Source organism: Pholcus phalangioides, unplaced genomic scaffold (genome assembly GCF_987345545.1).
Source record: "Pholcus phalangioides strain wild (caught in Gottingen) unplaced genomic scaffold, Ppha-v1.0 ptg000003l_1, whole genome shotgun sequence".
NCBI lineage: Eukaryota > Metazoa > Arthropoda > Arachnida > Araneae > Pholcidae > Pholcus > Pholcus phalangioides.
This window is the reverse complement of record NW_028301596.1, coordinates 17,146,630-17,155,428: the sequence shown is the minus strand read 5'-3', so window position 1 is coordinate 17,155,428 and position 8,799 is coordinate 17,146,630.

Sequence of the window (8,799 nt, the reverse complement as noted above, 5' to 3'; positions counted from 1 at the left end):
GCCGGGAAGATCTGTTATTGATGAATGAGCAGTGAAAATTGTTCAAAAAAGTTAACTTTCCTCTTCTTACTTAGAACATTTTGATCAAGCTTTCGTGACTATTTCCCGCTGATAAATTCTAGAAACCATTCATATCTGTGGCTTTCGTAGCCTCCAGGTTAAGTTTTCGGGGTCCACACCAGGCTATATTCGGGGCACTGTCCCAGAGCCCCGAGCCAAATGAGACCTCCACAAAAAATTTACAGTTATTATGCATAGTAATAACCCTTTCAAGGGGACCTCCATTAAAACGTCTGCCCCGAGAATGCATGAGACGGTGTCTTAGTCCGAACATAAAAATAACGGGAAGTAATTATATCAAACGGTGAGAGAGAATCTTCAGCACATATTATTCAACACATATATTAATCAACATACGGCAGAGTCAATGAAATTTTTAAACACACGAGAGATGTAGAATTTTTCGAACTGATCAACACAAGAACGATTTCTGAAAATGACTTGTGATAACGCAATATGAATCGCAGTCGACTTAAGCGGGATGTGGTCACCATGTGCTCAGTTGGAGAGATTTTCACCCCAATTGAATTTATTATTGTGCCAACCCTGGGAATAATAAATGTCGAGTTACCGGGGTAGGCGAGTTATTGAGTTCACTCATTTCGGCCAATCCCGATGTGCTAAATTTCTACAATGTAGCTAGAACTGTAGGGATTTTTTATAAGCGGCCGGCCCACCGGGTGATATAGCATAGATATAATTCAATTATTTACGTCTGGAATGGTTGTATGGTTCCGATTATAGGCCGAAAATCGATTTCATCGTTTACTTCGACTCAATATAAAGATTCGCATTCATTGAATCGATAGATCTTTTCTAACAAAACGTCCCCCCACCCCCCATGTCCGACCAGGAAGTCTAATTTTATTTTATGGTGTTAGGATTTCGAGTGTCTCACGACAAGTGTCTCGACGATCTCGAGACAATCCGGGAATATTTTAAAATTATAAGGCACAGTGTTATGAAACATAGTTCTCCTGATTAATTATTCTGACATTACAACAACCACTCTCGAAATCTCTCGTAATCTGCCCTCATATGCCTCGGTGTATCTTTTTGGAAACATTGGTCAAAACACATATTGCACCAGGGTTGGACTTGTGCAGGTGCGAAGGGTGTAGCCGCACAATGGACCAACTTACCGTCAAACTTAAGGGGGTCGCAAAACGGAATGGAAATAATTTAATACTATAGAGTTGCATTTTTCCTTAACGCAGTGGCATTGGAGCCAGGGGTGTTGCCGGTGCTCTAGCACCCACGACGATTTGTGACGTATCCGAGCACCTCCAGAATTCATTCAGAAATAAAAAGTTTACGCATAGAGCTCAAGATGCGCATCCACGGGTGTTTGAAACACTTCTGACGCCCCGACTTAAATATCTTAAAATTCTGTCCAATACAGGGAACTCTCAGACCTAGGATTTTGTCCGATACCCCAAGAAAATAGGGGGTTGCATGAGGGATTGTGTTGTCCTGGGCGTTGAAGCAGAAAGGGCACTAAATTCTTCCTTTTTTAACCACATTCAAAATTACACGGGGGAAGGGGTGGAGGCGAAATGCTTGCTTGGCCCGGGGGAAAGAGTATTTAGTACGGCTCTGGGGGTAGATCCCATAATCGATTGACTTTCTAGCCTTGACAGCCATTGAGGTATCCTGCATTCAGATAATGTAGATCAGTGGTTCTCAACCTTTAAGTGTCCTGGTACACACTTGCTATTTGTTTACGCTGGACAGAGGGCGTTGTCTCGAAATTTATTCCGGATAGCTTTTATATATTGTCTCAACATAGTAGTCGATAGTCCTTCTTGGGAGACAATGTAGACCTGACGTGCACCAGGGTGCCAAAGACACCGGAGAATTAGGAAGAGAAAAATCCTTTTGGAGGATCTCAAAGCTGGTTTTTTGCACCGGGCCGCAATATACAGGAGCCCGTCGCTGTATGGCTGGCTCGTCACGATAAGGGTATACGAGCGCAAATATTTCTTATCGAGTTGGTGGATTCGAGTATCGGCTCTTCGTTAAATTATAGAACTGCCACGCAAATCGATTCAGTGCCGTCTACGGCAACCCATAACAACGGTTTCTGGCCGATCTGATCTGAATCGATTTTTCTTATCATTGACTAGTGGACTAGAATCACAAATCGATGAATCGTTCTTAATTCATTAAATAGACTCTTGTAATAATTAATAATTCAACACTCTTGCAATATTTATTAATCACCAATTTTAATATTATTTCAGATGCAAACCAAGACCAACTGAAGAAAAGTGGCGATTTATCAAGCCTTGCAGAATCAGGTAAACACAACACAATTATGCATATTCATTTTTCAATGAGGCGCGTGTCTCTGCTGGTTTTACGAGTAAATGTAGTGATTTCTCAACTAAAGCCAGGGCCACACTCGTGTCATGCCTGGCCCAATAGCCATTCGCAAATATTTGCTTCCAACATGTGCATTTCCCTGATGCAAAGCAGCGGCATAGTGTATCGCCACAGTGGTGTTCAGGCTGAAGTTTGTTTTTTCCGGTTCCAAACTTCGAGTCGCAAATGCGATCTCCCTGTTAAAAAGTCCCGCGACAGAGAGCAGCGGGTCTAAAGACGGTACAAATATTCAATCATTACACTTAGCATACTTCACTTCTGAAATATAGATGACATCACTAAAAAATCAATCACAATACTAGATTAGCACTCAGACTGTCAAGTACACACACTTACACTTCCGACACAAATAACTAGGTGGTAAATTGCCCTTGGCGATAGACCTAAGTGGTGCTAGGTTTGAAAGAAAGAAAGTCTGTATCTGCTTCAACACTCTTCAAGGAAAGAATACGCCAACGCGTGTTGAGATTGTTGGTGTTCTTCGACCAATGTGTGACCAGATAGATAGGAAGATCGAGAAGGAAGACGTCACCTTTGACTTGGATTGGAACATGGAAAGAACTTGACCAGCCTTCCGATACTTTCCAGCCTCAAACATTTGACGACCTTTGCCAATGGTGGAGCAGCCACACTACTTGCCCATCATGAATCTTGGAACGCATTAGGCCAGCTTTGGCATGAGTGTGGCCCTGGCTTAAACAATTTCTACAAGCCATAATGATTTCTTGTGCATAAATCTCACATTCCAAAACAAAACAATCATCTTCTCTAGCAATTCTAGCGTCCATAAACCCCAGTTCTTATGCCGCTGACATTAAAAAGGCTATCAAATCAATTCAATACAAATACTGTTACATTTTAAAATACAGTGAAACCCCTCAGATGTGGTCACCCTCCGTTTTACGGCAAAATAATATAATTTCCCCTTGTATAATAAAAGTATGTATTTCAAACCACTGATTAACGGCCGTCCCTCTTTTTCGGAAGAATTTTTTCGTCCTACCGGTGTCCGCAAAAAAAGAGGTTTTACTGTACTTTCATCAGGTACGTGCACGTATGGGAGACCACCGAGGGGGTGCATTGCTTGAAATTAGTTTAATGAAATTACGTTGTTTGAAACGCAAACGTTGACTTCGGCTTTGTCGTATATGTAAGCAGGGAGATAGGGAGACATCGATGAAATTCATTTGTATCACCATCTACTAAATTTTAGAGGAAACGGGCTATTTCTACTGCTAAAGGTTCATTGAATAATTCATATATTCGCTCGAAAAGGCATGAATTAACGGAAATGGTTTTTGTGTATCTGCATACTGTGAACGTAAAATAAATATCTCATGAGTAAGGATACTTAAATTTCGCACATGCGAAATAAATGCCATAAATGCGAATTTTGATGAATAAACGCAAATTTTTTTTTTATCTCTTATTTTTCTTGTGTAAACGGATAAAACATAATTCTTATAGGCTTCCTGGAAGGACAATTGTCCCTTGGGGCCACACAGATGTCTTTATTGTTTGTGTGCGCGCTTAGCGCTCAATTTCATATGTATATTTGTGTATTGTTAAATTAATAAAAAAAAAAAAAAAAAAAAAAAAAAAAACGCGAAAATTTATTTTTTGCTACTTTTCCGCGAAATCTCGATAAATTTGGTTTAAAAAGCGAAAATTTCGTCGTAATTTTGAACAGTGCTGGTGCTTTGTATCCTATTATGTGCTTAGAAGTCAATATTGTCTTGCATAAACATCTTGTTGCATTCGGTTGCTTTGCAAAATATGTCTCTGGTTCAGGTAACCTTCCGTCATTTGACTAAAATACGAGTTCAGTTGATTTTTTCTCCTCGGTTGTGTTAAGAAATAAGGGAATTAATTGAGAATTTGGAACGATCAAACTATCACTGATAAACAAAGCCAGAACTTTGTCCATCAATTTCTGAAAAGTCGCTGTAGCTCCAGATTTTCCAAAGCTCAATAATTTTCACGTCCATTTGCGGAAGCTTGTGGAGAGTGAGAGAGAGTTAATAGCCTTTTTAAAATCTTTTTTTGAGCGCCAAACTCAAGGGCACTTTTGAAAGAAGGCTTCAATTTTTTTTGTCTTCTTTTCTTCTTGACCAATCATAAGGTGACTTGAAGAAGGGCACAAAATTTACACTAAAGCCAGCAGCAGATAACTATTCAAAGAAAATTGTCTCTGTAGATGACATTCAACGCAACGAATGTACCAGTATACAGATACCATATGAAAAAATCCGCAACAACACCTACATCATCTTTGTAATAATATCCATCATCCAATTAATAATAACAATAATAAATTCATGAGTTCATTACATAAATTCCATCACGTGACTTTTTCATGCAAATACTCGTGTGGTATTAATTGATCATCAATTGATGTAATTTCAGGCTCCGATGGAACTGACGTCAGCGGAGAATGGTGTGTCTACCGGGACATAGGTTAGCACAATCTAGTATTCCTCTTTTAGATGTGGCATATCGTTATAATTTCAGTAATTACGATCTAATAAACATTCGCATGTCATGGTGAACTTTGCCAAATACAAATCAATCAAATTCAACGCGGGTGTTCTATCTAGCCAGTCTCTAGATTCAGGAAACCCCGATAACCCTTCTTTATCAAATCGACATAGTATGATGGTTTTTTTCTCTCTTTTCTCACGTTGTACGCACGAAGGTTTTTACCAGCTGGCTGATGCGAAGATGAATTTAGAAAAGAAAAAAAATTCGATTGCCATTGCGGGAAATCGAACGCACGTCCTCTATCTTGCCGGGTGAGAGCACTAGACTAAACGGGATCGCACATGCACGGTCGGACCAAACTCAGGCAAAAGCTCACAATTTCTGACGCTGTCACCAGATGTTCTCTTATCCAAGAATGATGTAACTCTCCGCTATCCATACGAAGGTTTTCAACAACTGGCTCATGCGAAGATGAATTTAGGAAAGAAAGAGAATTCAAATGACCTTGTCTAAAGACAGATTGAAATTCGTTCCCTTTGTAGTCTAGTTATCTAAGGCACTTACCCGGCAAGTGAGAGGACGTAACCCGTAATAGCAGTTGAAGTTTCTTTCTTTCCTAAACTCAACTTCGTATCGCCAACTGATAAAAACCTTCGTATGAATAGCGGAGAGTCTCAACACATCCTTTGATACGTGTACGTACACGAGGCCACCCACCGTAAATTGCTGAAATCGGTTTCTCGTTGTTGAAGGCGACAAATTTCGCTTTTAGCACCTGCATAATTCGAAAGAAGCGATGACGATATCGAGGTCTTGTATAATATGAACACACACAAAGTCGCACATCGAATAAAATTTGCCCACGTAGCGACTATGAGGACGAATCAAAAGTTCAGTTACACTCGTTGTAATTTAGTGACATATTATAAGAACATCAAAACTTATCTATTATGCATGAATGTAAAATGACGTACCCAGAGTAGGAACATTTCTCGGGTTACTTCGCATAGGCACATCGACTTGAATCTCACACACAAATCGGAAAAGGAAGAGTGTGTATTAACTTCATTCGTTGTCAACGTGTAGATTTGAGTAACGAAACGCGTGTACTGATTCGATTTCTCTTTCTTTTCGACTAGATTACACCATTCTCGTGTCAGATGCATCTTCGTTTGATTACGCCATAGAGACGCCTCCCGGTAAATGAAAGTTATTTGTGTTTTATTTCGGCTCCACATTAAGTTTATATAGTTAGAGTTTTCTTCGGCGTTATTTTCCCTTGCCGAATAAATCTTCAATATTCAGAGTACAAGCGCAAGAATATGTGAAAATACTTTACCTTAACGAAATGTTAGATTTGGTCATTAACTCCTCGTCCAATTCTTGAATTTACATGTGAATTGATACGTGCCCTCGATTAGAAAACAAAACACACACACACATACACACACACACACACACACACCACACACACACACACACACACACACACACACACACACACACACACACACACACACACACACACATTTCGTTGATTGGTATAATGAGAACGTGAAGTATCTCGTGGGACATACAGATGGTTTTCGCACACAAGAGTAGAAGGCATTTCCCAAATCTAACTTAGTCGCAAACACTACAATTCCGTTAACCAATTTGTTTTCCAGAATGAAAGAACTAGATGATAAAAGAAAAACAAAATCGTAACATACAGGGTGTCCTGTAAGTGATAATGCGGCCTTTATCTCGTCAACCGTCCTTCGTAGCGGTATAGTTTCAATTTAGAAAATGCTCGAAAGGCGTTCATAAATTACCCTGTATCAGTATTGAGAGTGAAAATAAAGTGTATAACGAAATAAAAATCTAAACTAAGATACATGAATTCAAAGATTGGGGAAAAGTTGTGAGAGGGCAGCATAAATGAGAAAAAAAGCGTTGTCGGATAGTTTTGCTGTTCTTTCATAACATTTATTTTTCTTTTTGAATTCAAAAATATTTGAGCGAATATTGCACTTAGAAACTTGGAATTTTTTCTATTGGCCTCAGGAGATACAGGGTAAAAAACTTTGTAATTGGAAGTTAGAGAACTAGGTGTCCGTATAAAAATTTAGATATTTTGTTTTGTGACGCACTGTATTTTCACTTTCAAAACTGGTAGAGGGTAATTTTTGAACACCCTTTTGAGCATTTTTAAGCTGGAATCATACCTCTACGACGAACAGTTGATGAGATAAAGGCTGCATAGGCGTACGCAGAATTTTCTTGTGGGGGGGGGGGGGAGTTCAATTTTTTTTCTTATTAAGGGAGGGTTTACGTTTTTCCCTGCGAAATAACACTATAATCTCGACTTGGGGGTGGTTAGAACCCCAAAACCCTCCCATTTGCGTACGCCAATGAAAGGCCGCAATAGCACTTTACTTAGTTTTTGTTGTTCTTTCATAACATTTATTTTTCTTTTGAAGAACACATGCCTTTTCATGGAGGGTTTCTGAATCATAGAACAATTATGTATGATTTGTCTTTTATCGGAAAATTTCGCCATCAGCACTCACAAGTATAGGACGGAAAATCATTTCGTTACGAGGTGGTTAAGGGTCCCTGGATATGAAGAGCATATTGAAATGCGGTCTTTCCGTAGAGAAGAAATAATGTGTAGAAAACGATGAGCCCCGATATAGCGATTCTATTAACATTTAGATTAACGTGTAGATTCAAATAATGAATAACACACATGATGTTCGATCTTTCTCTTTATGAATAGGATACGTGAGGCTTGAAGAGGAGGACTCTTCCGATAGCTATGGCGAAAGCATTCCAGGTAAATGAAAGTTATGCATGTTATTTCATCAACGTTGAATTCATATTGTTTATGGAATTATTATAGTTTCACGTTTCTGAGTAGGATTCAGCAAAGTTTAAATCATGGTGATCAAACATTTGACTTACTACGATGGAAGATGGCTCTTTGTTAAATTGTTAATTCAGATTAACCTCCTGTTACTAATTACCCCGGGAGTCGATTTGGTGTCTTCGATTCGACATGAATGTCAACCACTGGAAATTCAATAGAATGGTTTATTCTATGTAACTTGAATCGATTTTTCCTGTCATCATCTGGAACCTCGAGTAGGCGAATTGCTTTTAGTTGATTCAATCATATAACGCATGCTTATCGTATCGCGATATTACCCGATAGCACCAGGCGATACATATCAGTAGTATTTCGGGTCCAGCTAAAACTATTTCAGCCGCAAGAGAAATTATCTCGCCCACATTACAGAAAGCTATAGGAAAATAGAGCTATAAACTAATTCTGCTTAGTGATTAACAAAATCAGAGAAGTCGTAGGTCAAATGAATAATAGTATGTTCATAATCTCTTTGCATAATTACCATCAAATGACCTTAGATTCGTACAGTATCGATGTATTGACCACCGAATAATATTTTTCCAGATGCGAAGAGTGAAAACAGCGAAGCGTCGGGGAAGAGTATCGAAGAGATAGGTAACAGTACAATTTCACATTTATTTTTCTTTCATTATGGCGTGTCTGTGCCGTATAACGAGTAATTTCAGTAATTATTATCATCGAATATTTTCGAGTAATTTTTTGTATAGAGTAAATCAATAAAAATGCAGAGAGACAAGCATTCTTCTCTATATTTACAGACCTGTTTAATTTTTCAAGGCTATCAAATCTAAGCATGCACCGATTTTTTTTCCCACAATGCTTATGATATGCGTATATGAGGCCATCAACCTTGAATTGCGGAATTGCAGGGTGATTGAAAGGCAAATCTTGGCTTTTAGCACCCGCTGAATTCGAAAGAAACAGTGGCGAAAAACCGACTACTAATCATGTTGTGTATAACT